The sequence below is a fragment of the Cricetulus griseus genome, chromosome 7 (assembly GCF_003668045.3).
Source record: "Cricetulus griseus strain 17A/GY chromosome 7, alternate assembly CriGri-PICRH-1.0, whole genome shotgun sequence".
In the NCBI taxonomy this organism is placed as follows: domain Eukaryota; kingdom Metazoa; phylum Chordata; class Mammalia; order Rodentia; family Cricetidae; genus Cricetulus; species Cricetulus griseus.
Window position 1 is genome coordinate 54345394 of NC_048600.1, and position 17726 is coordinate 54363119.

Sequence of the window (17726 nt, forward strand, 5' to 3'; positions counted from 1 at the left end):
TTTAAATTAAAAGGGAAAAGATAAAATAATTCTACTTCACTGAAGTAATAAATGTCTTCCTTGAACTTTAAGCACACAGATATTTCTCTGTGCAATTTTGCATTAAGGGAAATATTATTTTAAGTGTTTTCATACAGGGGCAGTGAGACAGTTCAATGTGTAGGACTTGTAAAACAAGGTGACATAGATCCCCAAAGCACATATGAAAAAAAATGTTGGATGTAGTGTATTGTGCTTGTAATTCCAGGGCATCTACAGAAAGGTGAGGGATGGAGGCAGGAGAATCAGCCTGAAACTTGCTTATGTAGCAGAAAGCAGTAATGTAATCAACAGTGTCAAGAAGAAAGAGAGAGAGAGAGAGAGAGAGAGAGAGAGAGAGAGAGAGAGAGAGGGAGGGAGGGAGGGAGAGAGAGAGAATGAGAGAGTAATCCTGGTTCACAAACAAGGTAGAAGGAGAGTAACAACTTCCAAAATATTGTCCTCTGTATATGTGAACTCTGGCAGAAATGTGCTTGAATACACACACACACACACACACACACACACACACACACACACACACACACACACACCAATATATTAATGCGTTTTTTTTTAACATAGTTGCACATAAGATTCTTTACAGGACTTGCCATGGGAGTGCCTCAACTCAAATGGTGGTTTCTGTAGGCTACTCACCTCTTGAACATGGAGCAACCCAAAAACAGAGAATTTCACATTTGTGAACCTAGCATAAGAGAAAAGCTTATTCTTTCCCCCAAATAGCATCTATGGTATGGCTAATGCACTGCTATTAATCCAGCATACAAACTTGTTTCTTTCTTGTTATTGAAAATGCCTCTCAAATTTAATTAAAGTCAATAAAGAAATTAAAAGCTTAATGAGAGCAAGAATCCTCTGAGTGAGCTCATGCTGTTATCAGCCTGTGATGTTGTAAAAGATAGGATTATGATTTTATTGTCTGGATAAGTAGGAGAAAGGATAAAAAGAAGAGCTGTGAAATACCTCCTGGTGAGAGGAATCTCAGAGTGAAAAACTGTTGCTTTAATCAAGTCAACAGAGAAATTAAGTACAAAAGAAGGGCTTGCAGCAAGCCACCTATTGTTTGTTTAAAACAAAGAGGAAACACAATATAAAAGATACTTAAATAAGATTGCCATTTAGTGGGACACTGGGTTGAAATCCTGGGATAAAATCTGCTCTGTGTTTTCAGAGTCTTTGAGCCCTTAGAACTCAGGTGAGACTGATTATAGCTAACATTTATTTTGCTTTCAATTTAAATATTCAACATTGACTAATCTATAGACAATTGCAAACCTCAAAACAAGACATTCCTCAACAGGTACTGAAATATTAAGCAATATCAAGTAACAGAGCAAAAGTTATCTCTCGGTCTTTTATACCTTCCACAGAGGTGAAGAGCCTGCAGATAGACACCACAGACCCTAACTTCCTCCAAACCACCCACCATATTAACACCGTGTGTTCTTATTCTTTCGAATTGCTAAAACAAGTTGTTGGCCTCATTTGTCATCTTCCACATTTGCATGACATTGCATTATAAGAATTTCAATTATTCAGGCCCCATCTTCCAACCTTCAATAGTTGATATGTTACAACTGTGGAAGGAAGCATGATGGTCTCAATCTGTATACTAACTTTCTCTTCTTTTTATTGTAAAGGAAGCCTTGTTTGAAGAAACTGTCTTGTTTCAAGACAAAGTCTTGATTCTCTTTCTCTAATCACTAACCGTAGGGGTAAAATTGGTGTCCTCGTTATGCCTACTCAGTTCCAGATACTTTTCTTTTCTTGAAGTATTATAGTGCTGACAGAACCACACTCCAGTCCTCCTTGCCTTTAGTATGCAATCTCAGGATATTCCATGTCACTTTTAAACTTCATCCCTGTTTCACTGCCCCTTTCTTCTGGACTACTGTACTGTTAAATCTCGGTGTCATTAAACTATATGTAGATAATTCTAAAGTGGAGCCTTCCTAGTACTTTGAAGTCCTCTCCTCTAACAGACATGTTAACCATCCAACTCAGCCAGTCATATCAGTCATGCACATAAAGTAACTCTTCCACATGGCAACCATTCCACTTTTTCTTTCTTTACTTGCTCCCTTTACATGTCAACATCTGTAGCTCCTCAACTGTTTATAATTCTTTCTATATTCAGTCCCCTTGTTTCTTCCCTTATACATTGTTCTCACCTTAAGTGCACAGTGATCAAGTTATTGTTTTTTTCTGTTTTATTTTGCTTTGCTTTGCTTTGAGACAAGGCCTTGCTCTTCTGACCCTGTCATGACATCTGCTTTCATTGTATATATAGTAAGTGATATTAGGGCAGCAACTGGCACCTGACTAGTCTGTTTAACAAATCTTTGGCAGCACAAAGAAGGAGTCCACAATTAATTTCCAATTTGAGAATGTTAAAGCTGTATTCTTTTGAGACACTCAACCTATTGGCCTCTTAGGGTAGGCCTTTACACTTATCATGCCATTTTTCTAAAATGCTAGACATCTGTATTTTTGCATAGTTGACACCAGGTTAACCCTCATATCACAATCATATCCTCCCCAAGAAGAAATCTGTGACAACTCTAGCCCACAGAACTATCATTACTCTCTCACTAACTACTCTTTCACTAACTACTCTTTCTCAGCATCCTGTTTTTTTTTTTTTAACAACAAAGCATCTGTAAATCTTTCATTCATTTACTTACATTTACATTGAATATCTCCCAAGTGGAATACCTGCTCAATCAGTATGGACTATATTCATTTTGACTTCCCACAATCTAATGCAGAGACTTCAAAAAGAATGTCATCCATAAATACTTCTAAATGCAAGAATAAACATATCTGTTTATTTTGATTCCAAGAGGAAGAAAGGAATCAATAATTTAGAAACTTCTGAATTTGTCAGAAATCTTTTATACTATAAAGAAAGTAACTATCATGTACTACAGTGTGTAGGGAATGCTGTAGCCATGCCTGCTTAGGGGCTGACTACAGGTGTGCCTGACCACGCCAGCAAGGGCATGGTCAGTGTGACAAACACTGAGGGACACTTACATGGTGCTCTGTTTTCTCTTTTGTCTTTGGTCTTGCTGTAATTACTGCTGCCTGCCGGCTGGCTAGATCACTCTGTAAGGCTTTTAAATTCTATTAAATTCCCTTGTATTTTTATATTTTTACCTGGCTCTGGCTCTGTATTGGTAATTTCCCACATTAGCAGTGTTTACACACACACACACACACACACACACACACACACACACACACACACACATATGTATATATATATATATGTATATATATATATATATACATATATATATGGATTTCACAATTTATCTTTGCAGAACATAAGTTAAAACATAATTTTAAGAATCTTACAAGTAGCAAACATCCTTTATATATACATATACAAGCTAGCATTAGAAATAATTTACTCTAAATCATATTCAGATGTATCTGAGAAGCATGGATTTCAAAACCTGACATGTGGCATTCAAACAGAAATTATCTGTGAATTTTATTTTCAATGCATTGTAACACATTGATTTCAGGATGTAAATTGCAAGAAAGCACTTAATATTTGAAATTGTTCAATGATAGCTCAATGAGTACCAGTATCTCAATAATAACATAATCCACAAGTGAGTCTGTTACCCTCAAGTTTTGTTTTGTTTTGTTCTGTTTATAAGATCAATCAGATTTACAACTCCTAGATTTGCCATGAGTATGCAGAGAAATACTGCCAGGACAACAATCGGCATCAATTGGGAGGGAGTTAATCTTTCTTAATTGTTAGTAAATCCATTCCACATGTCTATGAAACCAAGTAGCTGTCAGTAATGAAATCAGTAGATCCCTGGACAATATATTCTAGTGGGAAAGATGAAAAATAGAGAATTGCAAATAAGCAATTATCAGTGGTAACATTTTATGAAATCTAAAAGTGGTTACCTAGAAAGAGATGGTGCTAAAGAAACTGTACAATATTGTTTGGTAGGAAGCTCAGGGAACCTTCTAGGGTTCAGGGTTCCCTTTTATTCTTATGCTTTCATTTTCTCATCAGTTAAGAACTTTTGTTATCAGTGAAGAAGCACTTTCAGTCTATTGCAATGTATCTACATCTCAGTGACAATAAATGACAAAAGTTAAGTCCAATGTACTAACAGACTTATTGCACATTTATAATGCAATACATATCTCTTTTAGCTTTTTGTATCTTGTAAATTCAAGTTGAAGACAAAATGTCATACAGAATCACTTGTCTTTGAGTTTCTATTGCTGTGATGAAACATCATAACCAAAAGCTAGTTGGGGGAGGAAAAGGTTTCAGCTTATACTTTCAAGGCACTGAGGTTCTCAGTTAAGGTTCCCTCCTTTCAGATAACTTTTATTTGTGTGTCAAGTTGACATGAGGCTAGCCAAGACATCATGTTTTGATAATTTGTACAAAAGTTTCATTTGAGGTGAATGGAAGAATAGTAACATCCAAGAGACAAGTGTCAAGAATAATTTCTCCTTAAAGATCAGGTGCCCAATTCAAATTAAACTGTGACAAATATCTTTGTGTTCTGCATACAGTTAAACACCAAAGAGGATCCTTTCTGTAATTATTGTGAGAAATAGAGGCAAATTGTAGTGACTGTAATCCTTACTGAGGCCCTGGAGTGAAGAGACCTGCTTTGGTCATCTTTGAACATTGCTTTTGGGAATTGTTGAATAAAGATTTCTTCATTCTGTAGAAATAATAATGTTTCCTAACAAAGGGTTTACTATATAGCCTGTTTGATGTAACTTGAGCTGTTGAAAAATAAATTCCACACCAATAAATGGAATGAATGCAACTATTTTAATCAAAAAAGTTTCAGTTAGTTAATATGCTTACCACAAGAATGTCTTCATTAGATAATATCCCCAAAGCTGAGCTCCCTAGAGAATAAGATAAAAAAAGAAAATGAACATTCTATCACATTAATGATTTTCAATTTTAAATTATTTTTTCCTCTGAATAAGTATATTTTTGTTAATAAAACTGTTACCACTACTCTCCAAATAGTCAAAATATTACTTGCACAGTGTATGCAGTAATATAATGAAATACATATGATATAACACAAACGACCTGTTTCAAAAGTTTAAAAAGTGGCAAGGAGTATCTCCTAGGCAGAGGGCAAATGCTCAGAGGATTCTCATCTTTCAACCATAATATTTTTTTAAATTTTATTAGTCTCGGTTTCTTCATTTATGAAATCAGGGAAATTCATTTAGTTGCACAAAATTTTGTTGTTTAAGGCAAAGAAAATATAATTTCAGCTGCACTAAAAGTGAATTATACCATTCCCCACACCATGCCTATACACAAACACACAAAAACACTTTGTGTGACAAGTTCTGTCTTACAAAGTTTGTCTCTTCATTAGAATTTGAAAGATGCCATTAAGCAACTTGCAAGTGTTTAATTTTAATCTGGAAAAGAATATATTTTCTATACATATCATTATTCTTAGCACAGGCAACTGAGGATGAAACAGAAAAAGGAAGATTAATTTATCCCATTGAGATTTCAATTCCTCCAAACGAACCATGTGCTTGTAAAAAAATATTTCCCTACAATTAGTGGGTTTTTTTTTATCACTACTGCTTTTCCAGCACCCCACTTTAAGTTCAGACTATAAAAAAGTAAAAGATTTCCCAAATCAGAGGGCTACTCTGAGGCACCTTTGAAAAACAAAACAAAACAAAACAAATGAATGACAGCCTGCATTAGGCTCCAGAATGGAAATCACCAGCACTCAGAGGAGGATTTATACTATGTGGTCCAAGGAGCCTGCAGCAAGAGTCCATTAACACTGCAGAACCCACTGAAATTAGGAGACCGTTACTAATATCAAACAGTTTTACAAAAAGATGGCCAAACAAAATACTCCAAACATTCCCTTGATAAATAAAAGGTTATATAAAACTCAATATTTATAATGAAGTCTTACAAAAACTTTAAGACATGCAGATATATTTCATGTTCCAAGTAGTGAAATGTCTGGCTTGAAAATGAATGAACGGAGCAACTGAAAACTCCATTAAATAGATCTGAATTTAAATTCCATCACCAATAGAAAATTACTCCAGTTCTCCTGAAGTAATAAAGTTCAGAGCCTGTGCAGATTGGGGCAGCTGAAAGTTATAGGAAGCCTCATTTCATTTCAATTTAAGAGTCAAGCATGCTGAAATACTTTCCAGTGACTAAAATTATTTAAACAGAGGCTAGCTGCTCCCTATTAGACAATATTAGACCTCTGTGTCTTCATCACTCCTTTTTGTGGGGTGCTGGGGATTTAAACATGCATTCTTTGCTAGCTCCACTGAGATACACCCCCTAGTTAGAATATTTAGTAAAAGCTTCTGGATTAAGGATTCACTACATTTGCTTCCTAGACATAACATTGTACAACTCCATGTTCCCATGACCTTTATCTGAAACACAAAAGAAGTCTTTGTTAAAATATTTAAATATCAAGTGTTGAACCTCTTTTACTTCCCACTTTCTCAATAACTCCCGAGAACCTCTTGGGCTGGGAGTCATTCTGTCATTCCTCATCCCCAAGGTTGGAGTAGTGTGTATTCCCACAGCACTTACATAAAAGGCTTCATGCACTGATATCCACGATGCGTTATTAATCAGTAGGTACTATTATAACTAAAGTATATAACAAAATTAGTTCCATGTAAGCATCAGATATAACATATTCATATATTACTTTAAAAAGGTTTTAGAGATAAATGTAAAATGCACCATAATTTAGCATTAAAGCTAAATTATTTACTTAATGACATCAGTGAGACATCAAATTATTGAACACTTTGTGGATTACTCCATTACCAAGGAGATAAGTGGATGAAACAGTCCTCAACACTATTTTAGCCTCAGACTATTTTACATGAAATAGTTTAGAAAACTAGACATTCTTCAAAATTATTCTAAAAAAATTATTTTCTTATTGAAATCCAATGGGTGCTAGGAAAGGAAAAGTCATGTTTTATTAAGGGGTGTAATGCACCAGATGTTTTATTTTTCCATATCTTATTTAAATAAAAGTATATATTCTTGACATTTATTAACAGTACATGCGAATTAATTTATGAGTGAGTTAGCCTCAGCTATAGGATCAGGTTAGGTTTACTTGGGAAGCTAGTCTAACTGTACTGAAGTTGTCAGTGTTTACCTTCCCAATTTAGAATAAACTTTATTTCAATATGTTTTGATTTTCTCATTATCTTTCAAATGTTTTGGTGTATCAGCATTTAGATTGGCTTTACTCCTTCCAGTATGTTCTTTTTCAAATTCATTATCATTCTTCTATTCTGGTCCCATCAATCCCTGAGCCAAATATTGCCTTCTTGTGAGAGTGGTCTTGTGTCTTACAAGATATTGAGAGGCATCCCTAACTTCTTTTTACTAGATGATAATAGTCCCATGAGATATCTTATTCCCGATGCTCTCACATATTACTGTGAATCAAAGGCTTTTCCATGAGGGACAGGAGAACTAACAAGTTTTGAAACCTTAGAGGAATGGAACACAGTGGGATATCCTTAAGGTAATCATGACCTTCCCCACATCTAAAGGCCCTAAAGTAAAAGAGCCAAAATGTCATGGGTTGGAAACTCCAAAATTGTTATTGAAAAGAATGTTTAGCTTTATACATTAAATATATCGGGCATTTTGTTACAGAATTGAAAAGCTCACATACTCACAGGTCTTAAAGCCTTTATGATATACCAAACTCTTTCTCCATGCTACCTGTTACCCTCAGTGACCCAACATCATTCCCTTTAAGAACCACTAAACTTTCTCATATTTAGCTGTCTTAATTAAGTCTTTCTTAGGCTATGTATTTCCTAAGATATGAGGAGACTTTTTTTTTCATTTCTTGACATAAAAAGGGGCATTATACATGCCAGAAAGGCACTCTACCAAAGACCTACATCTGAATGGCTTATTTGTCAGTGTAAATGGTTCCTTTTAATGGTTCCATTCACATCTCAGATATGTTTCTTACTCGTGACTTCTGTAGTAAGCCGTAATATCCATTTCTAAAGTTTTATCATCATATCAAACCCTTTTGCTTCCCTCACAGGTAAATATGTACTATCAAAAAAAAAAAACTTCATTCTTTTGGGATTTATGTTGTGCATATCTTAATCACTTCATAAATGTCATCCTTTCCTCTACGTTTATCAAAAAATTAGAACTCTACTACTAAAATATGTTAAGTTATTACTTCTGTAAGTTCTGCTCACACATTTACACAATACACTAAAATCACAACACACACACTTAGGAATATTTTTTCTTATTTATCTATATAACTCACTTTTAGTCTTGAAACCATTTCAAAATCTTACCTTATGAGAACAATTACACATGAACTGATATTTTTTAACCACTTGTTAAAAAATAAAACAAAATGCACTGTGCTTAAGGACAGCCTAGTTTCTGCCCAACTTTGCCACACTACACTTGCTCATAGCAAAGCTCATCTGATGCATGACAGCCACTCATAAAGCCTTCAGGCACAGTTTTTCAATTTGGCATTTTCACTCCCAGAAGAGCCTAGTTTCATCTACACACTTGAAGATTTTACTGGGTCTCTTTCTCTGCCAACTCATTTATACACCTATTAGATGGTACCAGTCCCTAGTGGACACAGCTAAGTGAAAGTCCATAAAAAGCAAGAAGCATTATATCTACAAATGGAAGTAAGGTCACTGGTTTGCACATTTGCATTGAATAGCTACAACAGACTCCAGGACAGTAGTCTCCAACAGAACTTTCCTTAAGGATAGAAGTATTCCACATTTACATTCTGAAATATGGCTGTTATATGGGATTGGAAGCTCAATAAAAGTGAGGTTACTGATGAACTGAATTTTGAATTTTCTTTAAATACAAATCATCACATTCAGGTGTAGAATAATGGCTTGATACATTAAGTAATATGTTGCTCCTGATGCTTATGAAAGAATATAGAGAAATGCTTATCAACCACCTTGAATCTTTCATCTCAGGTTTCAAGGACAAAGACATGTTATTTTCAACTTCTTAACTTTTGGTATAAACTCCAAATCAAAGATTGAAAGTTGGGACAAGGAATCTTCAAAGATATTATATGTGATTCAGTTCAAAATGGTCACATAATGTTACTTGATGGGGTTAAGAAAATAAGCAAAACTGAATTGAATCAAGCTAAACTTACTAATAAATCAGATGCATTTCCATTTAATTGGAATAATATGAATGATTTAGAAAACAAAAAGAAAAGACTAGTGTTTAACAAAGCATTGTAGGATACATGTTTTAAAAATGGTGGGGTGTGGAAGGAGAGGAGGGAGGGGAAACTGGGATTGGAATATAAAAAATAAATTAATAAAATTCTTTTAAAAAATAGAGATTTGTTACACAAATAATAAAAACCCAGAGACTGATATTGGGGTTCATGCTTCAAGCTGAAGATCAGAGAAGCAAAGTACCACACCACAAGCTTCTACCTCTACCACAGGTGGAAAGGGCTGTCCTATTCTCGGAGTGGCTGGAGAATAAATCTCTAAGACTAACTTTGCTTCTTCCTTTTATACCTCTCAAATCCTGGGATTAGAGGTATGTGATTCCAATTGCTGATATCACCTGTGAGCTCTTTCTCTTTAGGACTGGATTGATTTCATGCAGCTCAGTGTGGCCTTGAACTAACAGAGATCCATCTGCCCATCTTCTAATTCCTGAGGTTAAAGGTGTGTGCCACCACCACATAGCTCTGTGGCTATCTAGTACAACTGTTGGGAATAAAGGTGTCTATCACCACTGGCTGACATGCATGGCTTGTGGCTAGTATTACGTTTTGATCCCCCATGGCTTTATTAAATCATAAACAATATATCACAACAGAGATTAAAATGGATATACCCATAGATAAGTTTAGTCCTCACCCCTCATCAAGGAAACTTCACAACAGAGGGAGAACATTAAAGGAAACCAAAACCAGTAAAATAGAAATTGTAGAACCCTGTTCCAACTGATATATCTACAATGCAACTCCTACACAGGGATCATTGTGGAAACAGATGAGGAAAGATGTAAGAGCAAGAGGAACAAGGAGTTTCTATAAGATCGTGTCTACCAGTAATGTCAGAATCCACACATACAAAGTATCACCACTATGATTCCCCAAACATGAGCTACTTGAACAAAGACAACAATAATAGATATGGGGGCAGCTCATGAGTCTTCTACCATACACAAAGAACCATGAGCAATTAAGAGAGCAAGAGACATAGTTGTCCCCAGGTAAGAATACACCAATTGTCTATGAAATACCAAATGGTCAGCTCCAAAACAGACATATAAATAGTACCATAAAGACTCAGAAGGTGGCTATGGTGATATTTTTTTATTATATAACAAGTAAAGCTTGCCTGAAGATCAGAGTGCAAAGCTAGCCACAGTAGCTAGCCAGACATAAAGGCCAGGAAGTGGTGGCACACAACTTTAATTCCAGTACTCATGAGACATAGGCAGATGGATCTGTATGAGTTGAATGGCCACCCTGGGCTACATGAGAGTGAATCAGACTAAAAGAGAAACACAGCTCACACCTTTGATCCCAGCCCTTGGGATCACACACCTTTAATCCAAGCATTAGGGAGGTGGAGACAGTAGTGATGTGGCTGGGAAGAGAGAGGAATATAAGGTAGGAGGAACTTAATGAGTCTGAGGTTTAGTGAAGAGCAGTGAGTCTGAAGAGCAGTGCTGTTGGGAGCAGTCTGAGGTACAATGCATAGCCACTGGTTTGAGCATTGGTGGAGGTAAGAACTCTTTAGTAGCTGGCTCTTTTGTTTCTCTGATCTTCAATATCTGTCTCTGGGATTTTATTATTAACAATTAGAATTCATGCTACAGATGCCTTTATGAATTCATGTAAATATAAGTATGTATGAACAAGTCATGAAAAAAGAGGTCACAGATTTGAAAAGAGATCAAGAAAGGGAATGAGGAGAGCAGGTTGGACAGAAGGGGGAAATGATGTAATTATATCATAACCTCAAAATGAAAAATAATTATAGGAAGGGAAAGAATAACAAATAAAGACCCAGTGAGTTCCATAAGGTGAGTAACAAGCACTCATCAACATCCAACCAAATAAATAAATAAATAAATAAATAAATAAATAAATAAATAACACAGTTTTATATGCATGAAACATGAAAGATGACACCACTATACTTTTATTAGAACAAATATGTAAGTTCCATATCCTTATGTGATGTGTAACAAACATAGAAAAGAATTCTGTAGAGGCCAGTGACAAATACATGTAAAGACTTAAAGAAAATCACATTTGCAATTAACATCACCACATCTGTGCAAATACATAACTAAAATAGAAAGAGTCCCACTTACAGATTATATAAATTATATTGTGAAATATATGTAGAAAGTCCAATCTTAGTCTTCTGAAAATTCCAGTAGCATTGTTAAAAAAGTATAAAAATCTAAATCAGAAATTTGTATGCACTCGAAATAACCAGTTTTAAATAAAAGGAAAAAATAGCAGACATCCAATTAATAGATTGTAAAATATGAAACATAGCTATAATAACTACAGCAGCATGACATTGTAACGGAAACAGATATTTAGGCCACCATACTATAACGAAGGAATCTAGAATCAAAAATGAAACTCTTCTAATAATATTTCTAGGTTTTGTGTGAATAATATGACCTTTCTAAAAGAAAATAATTAATTTCTGAAAGAAAATAATTCTAAACTGAATTTACTATACAAATAAGGTCATTCTTCACACATAAAGTGAAAATAAAACCTTTGAAAGCCAAGAAAAAAAGTAAATAAATTAAAGCTACCTGTCTAACCTTATTAAAAATGCTTACAGGGTGAAAAAAACCCACCATTATGAAGACACAAAAAGCCAAAATCACACTAGAGGAACAAGTATTCAAAGGGAAAAATAGAATTTGAATCATTACTAGCATAAGAATCAAACTACAGAGATGAAAAAGAGAAGACAAATAGAGGCAATATTCAAAAAACTCTATAATAGGATGGGAGCGAAAAGAAACAGGGATTTCTGTGCAAAATAAGATTATTTCTAATTTAAATCAAAATTTATGTACAAAAAGAAAATCAATAAAGTAACATAAACCTGAATATAGAGATATACCTAGGTAATTGAAGATACAGGTTCATCAAATGGATGGCACAAATCACTCAACAATAAGCTACCTAGAAGAAACTCAGTTCTTTAGTAAGAAATGCAAAACCTTAGCACAAAATGGCAAAGATGGATATTTCAAGAAAAATGAATCAGGAATTTTCTGTCACAAAGACCTATAGAATTTAGAACTGTAGATAAAATTTTGTTATATCCAATAGCAGCAGAATTTTAAATTTCAAAAGAGGTGTGTGTGTGTGTGTGTGTGTGTGTGTGTGTGTGTGTGTGTGTGTGTGTGTGTGTCTAGGTGACACAAGAGTGCATAGATGTCAGAGGACAATGTCTTGGAAGTAGTTCTCTCTTTCTGCTATACCCTCTTAATCTTCTTGCTGGCTACAGAACACAGGTTTATAAAAGTACCTAACATGTGAGCAGAGCATATATATTAAGCTAGAAGTTATAAAATGTCTTAATAATTTCACAAAAATGGATCATAAACTTTATTTTCCTGTTTACAATGAGTAAAACTAGACTTGAAGTACTAGGAAATTTTAGATATAAGAATACAAACAAAATTACTAGCAGCCAAAAAGGCAGAAATACCAAGATGGATATTCATAGCAATGGCTATAATCTTAGTTTGCTATCTATTGTTATGATAAAGCACTGACCAAAATCAAACTATAAAGGAAAGGGTTAATTCAGATTTTAGATCATAGTTCTTCAAAAAGTGAAGTCAAGGAACTCAAGGAATTCAAGGCAGGAACCTAGAGACAGGAGCTGAAATGTAAACCATGGAGGCGTGATGCTTTTGGTTTAGTTAGTTTTCTTGCACAACCCATGATCACTGCCCACAGGCAGCATCACACACAACAGGCTATGCCTTTCCACATTAATAGATAAAAAGCCACACAGGAATAATCACAGTCCAATCTGAAGAAGGCAATTACTCCATTTATATATCTTTCCTCCAGGTGACTATAGTTTGTGTCAAGTTGACTAAAAGCTTACCAGAAAAAATGCCTACAAATAAAGAAAATATGATAATCTCAAATGACCTAATTGTTCATTTCAAGGACTTAGAAAATAAGAAGAAACCAAACATGTCAAAAATGAAAGAAATAACAGATACCAGAGAAAACATAAATGAAATATTGAGCAACTGATGCAACAAAGTGTAGGCTATTTGAAATGATAAGATTAAATATTGGACTGAAAACAAATAGACATTGCCAAAATAAATAAAATCAAAGAAAATAGCAATCTATAACCAATCAGTAGAATTACAAATAATGAGTAGAATTCTTAGGGATTCTACGTAAACAGTAGAATATTTATCTAACATTCACAAGGTATTGTGTTGTGAGTGAAAATAAATGACTTCTATGGATTAGCATTATGAAAATCTACATTATCACAGTTAAACAAACTGAAGAACTTAGGTGAAATGGATAACTTTTCAGAAAGGAAAGATATGACTGCCAACACTGAATATGGGAACACATACCAATCAGGACAGACCTATAACAATGAGATTGAGTACAAAAAATAACATTATCCATTGAAGAAAAGCCCCACCTGAATGACTATGTGTTGAATTTTAACAAAATTTTATTCATTTTATTTTATGTGTATGGGTGTTTTGGCTGCATATGTAATGGACACCACATATGTTCAGTGACCAAAATGACCAGTAGAGTGTATCAGGTACACTGGGACTAGAGTAACACACCCTTGTGACCTGACATGTGACATCCTCTGGAAGATCAGAAAAGGAGCCATCACTCCAGTCATCTTTAGCAAAATTGTAATAACAATTTTCAAACTTCCACAAGACAAAAGGGACAGGTTCTGGTGAGAGGAGTGTGAAAGACTTCTTTTGTGAAGACAGAACAGTTTGTTACCAAAATAAGACAAAGATGTAACAAATCAATAAGTTATAAACCAACATAAGTGTGAACATAGATTTAAAAATTCTTGACACAATGGAAGAAAATCAAATGTGAAAGAATATCATGGAAGTCATTAACCATTAACATGTAGGTTTTATTTCAAGGATTACAGCAGACTTCAACATAGGCAAGTCAATTCTTAAGATATATCACATTAACAGATAAAGAGTAAGAATAATATAGCCATGTCAATAGACACAGAAAATGCCTTATATTCAGTTCAGCATCATTCTACACTAAGAAGAAAAGAGTTCAAGACATTCATTATGAAGAAAGTTGACCAGAGCTAGAGATGACAAAGTGTGGTGTTTTGGGGGAAGGAAATTCAAAGTGAGCATTAGGTATTCTGATAAAAAATTTGTAACAGTGAGAATAAATACATAAATAGGCTGTATGTATCTACTCTGTAATATGCATGCAGTTCAAAGCATCATATTCTACAAGATAAAAACATACAACATGCTCAGCCAATTTAAAAGTAATGTTACATTTTTCTACATGGGAATAATTGCATGGAAAGTCACAAAACTCTTCCTTAGAATCCATAAAGTCCCATGCTTTCATTTGAGAGAGGCAATGCATGGTCTGATGAGGATAGTGATCAAATGGCAATTTTAGAGATGATGTTCCAGTTCTGCTGAACAATAGCAGCATGAAAAGTGTTTGCAGAGACAATACTGCACTATGTGGAGTCTAAAGAAAGAGCATCAGGATTAAAAGAGGAATATAAAGTCGAAAGGAAGCATACTTTGTAAATCAATTATTTCTCACAGCACATTTACTCATTTTAAGAACATATACCTGGTAACTGCACCATTATGTATCTTAATTTATCTCTCTTATGCAGTGTAATTTCTCCAGCTATAATTTAAAATTTAATTATGTTCTTAATTAGCCATTTCTGCTCAAGGAGTGATATGCCCCCAGAGTGGCAGAATACAATTATTCACTCACCAACTTCATATTGAAACATATTACATGTGCTACCAGCTCTCCTTGGCTGAAGAAATGACTTCCAGCTGGGGGCATATAAAGACTTCAGTGGAGAGTGCATGGAAATTGACCTTGACAGATGGATAAGAAATAAGCAAAATGATGACTGTGTGTCCCTACAGTGTGTTATTCTGCGAAATCAGCAGTGGACCCTACAAATTGTGCATTATTTCATTCTCCTGGAATAAGCAACTTCTCTTGAGATGCTATCTACTTTTATTTATACACCAGGAGCAAACATTCCATGTTAACTTGTAGAATGCTTTATCTGGTCAGAGTTCCTGTTTTGGAGTGCATCCTTTATTCTGTCATCACCACTTCAACACCTAGACATCTTTTGGTTCTATAAATACTGGGTCAATTAAGTTTCACCATCTTAGTTGGTCTCTCTTTAATAAACTAAATTAAATCTATGGTATAAATTCATTTTAGTTTGTTAGGAGATTCCCACATGCAACTTAATAAAATTACATCGACAGTCCATGTAATTTTAAATGAGCAAGAGCAATTCAGGCAGGGAATAAGGAATGGTAAAATGCCAAGCCGATGTGTATAAGAAATAACAAGCATTCTTCTTCAGGTGGACTTCCAGTTATGCCAGTACCATTTGTTAAAGATGGTTTTTTTTTCCATTGTACAGCTTTGGCTTCTTTGTCAAAAACTGGGTGTTCATAGGTATGATAGGTATGTCGACTAATGTCGGGGTCTTCAATTTAATTCTATTGATCCACGTGTCTGTTTTTACGCCAATAGCAAGCTGTTTTCATTACTATAGCTCTATTGTAGAGTTTGAAGTCAGTGATGGTGATGCCTCGAGAAGTTCCTTTATTATATTGTTTTGGTTATCCTGTTTTTTTTTTTTTTTGTTTGTTTTTCCATATGAAGTTGAACATTGTTTGTTAGAGGTCTGTGAAGAATTGTGCTGGAATTTTGATGGAGATTTCATTGAACCTGTAGATTGCATTTTAGTATGTTGATCTTAGTTCTCCAAGAACGTGGGAGATCTAGGTAAAAATGAGGACCCTAAGAGAGAAATAAATGGAGGGCACCAGGAAGGGAAAATAGTTAAAATCTCAGTGGTAGGTATGAAGAGATGGCATAGAAGTCAAGGGCACTGGCTACTCTTCCCCAAGTCCTGAGTTTGATTCCCAGCAACCACATTGTGGGTCACAACCATCTGTAATGAGATCTGATGACTTCTTCTGGCATGCAGGCAGAACATTGTATACAGGATAAACAAATCTAAAAAAATAAAATAAACTTAGATGTAAACTGGGAAGGGGGGAGAAGAGAGTTCAATGATGCATAACCAAAAACTAGGCTTAGCTCCTGGAGTCCAGTCAAGGATATGTAGAAGAGATCACATGAGCAAGGGGTGTCAAGATCATCATGGGGACAACCAGAGTCAGCCAATCCTAGCTAGCAGTAGCTCATGGACTCTGGACTGACACTTGGGAAACCTCCATGGGATTGAATTAGGTCCTCTGGATTTGGGTGAAGGTTATGGTTATGGGCCTTGATCTGGTTTTTGTTTGTTTGTTTTTTGTTTGTTTGTTTTGTTTTTGGTAGTAGGCTCTGACAGTGGAACCAGGACCTATCCTGGGTACATGAACTGGCTTTTTGGAGCACATTACCTTGTAATGGAATAAATTGTTCAGTTTGATTCGTGGGGAGGGGCTTGGTCCTGCTTCAACTTGGTATCCCAGTCTTTAGTGACTCCCCAAGGGAGGCATTATCATCTCTGAGAAGTAGATGAGGACATGGAATGGGAGGAGGTAGGGAGGAGGGAGAATAAGAGGTGGGGGGAAATACTGGGTTTGGAATGTAAAAATAGTAAAAAATTAAAACAGAATTTAAAAAAGAAATAACTATTACATGTTGCTTTAGTCTGGTAAACTTTAATCAGTGTTTGTCCAAAGGAAGCGACAAAGAATGTTCTCCAATAGACAAACATAACAACACTTCCAGGGAGAGCAATTCCATAAACACAATCCTAGGTTGAGTTAGAATGGTTGAGCATATATTAGCATTATTCTTCAACTAAAATAAGAGTGAAATATTATTTTAAAGCCCTTAGATGACTGATAAAAGCATTCTGTTTTGTTTAACCTCTTATAAAGCTAGGGCAGAAGTGTATATAAGCACCATGTCCCTTGTGAGCTGAATAGAGCTCTATCAACTGAATTAAAAGATTTTTTATTTTATCTCTCATTTTAATTTATCTCTCATTACCACTGCTTGCATTGACAGCTTGTTAATCTTTTTAGAGCTATGCCTATGTATCGATGACTTTTTCAGCAAACCAAAATTTATCTTAGTTTACTATGAGAAGAGACCAAGAAGTGATTTTCTTTAACACATTTTATGGTTAGAATAAGCAGTGAGGGTGGATGGGGGAAACCATTGTTCTTAAAACACGATATATGAACCTGTGAAAGTCAAAACAGCGATATTCTTTCCTTTCTTTTCTTTTAATAACAAGATTCAGCTGGTCCTTAGCAGTGTGACTCTTCTGAGCTGTTGGGGTTTTGCTACACT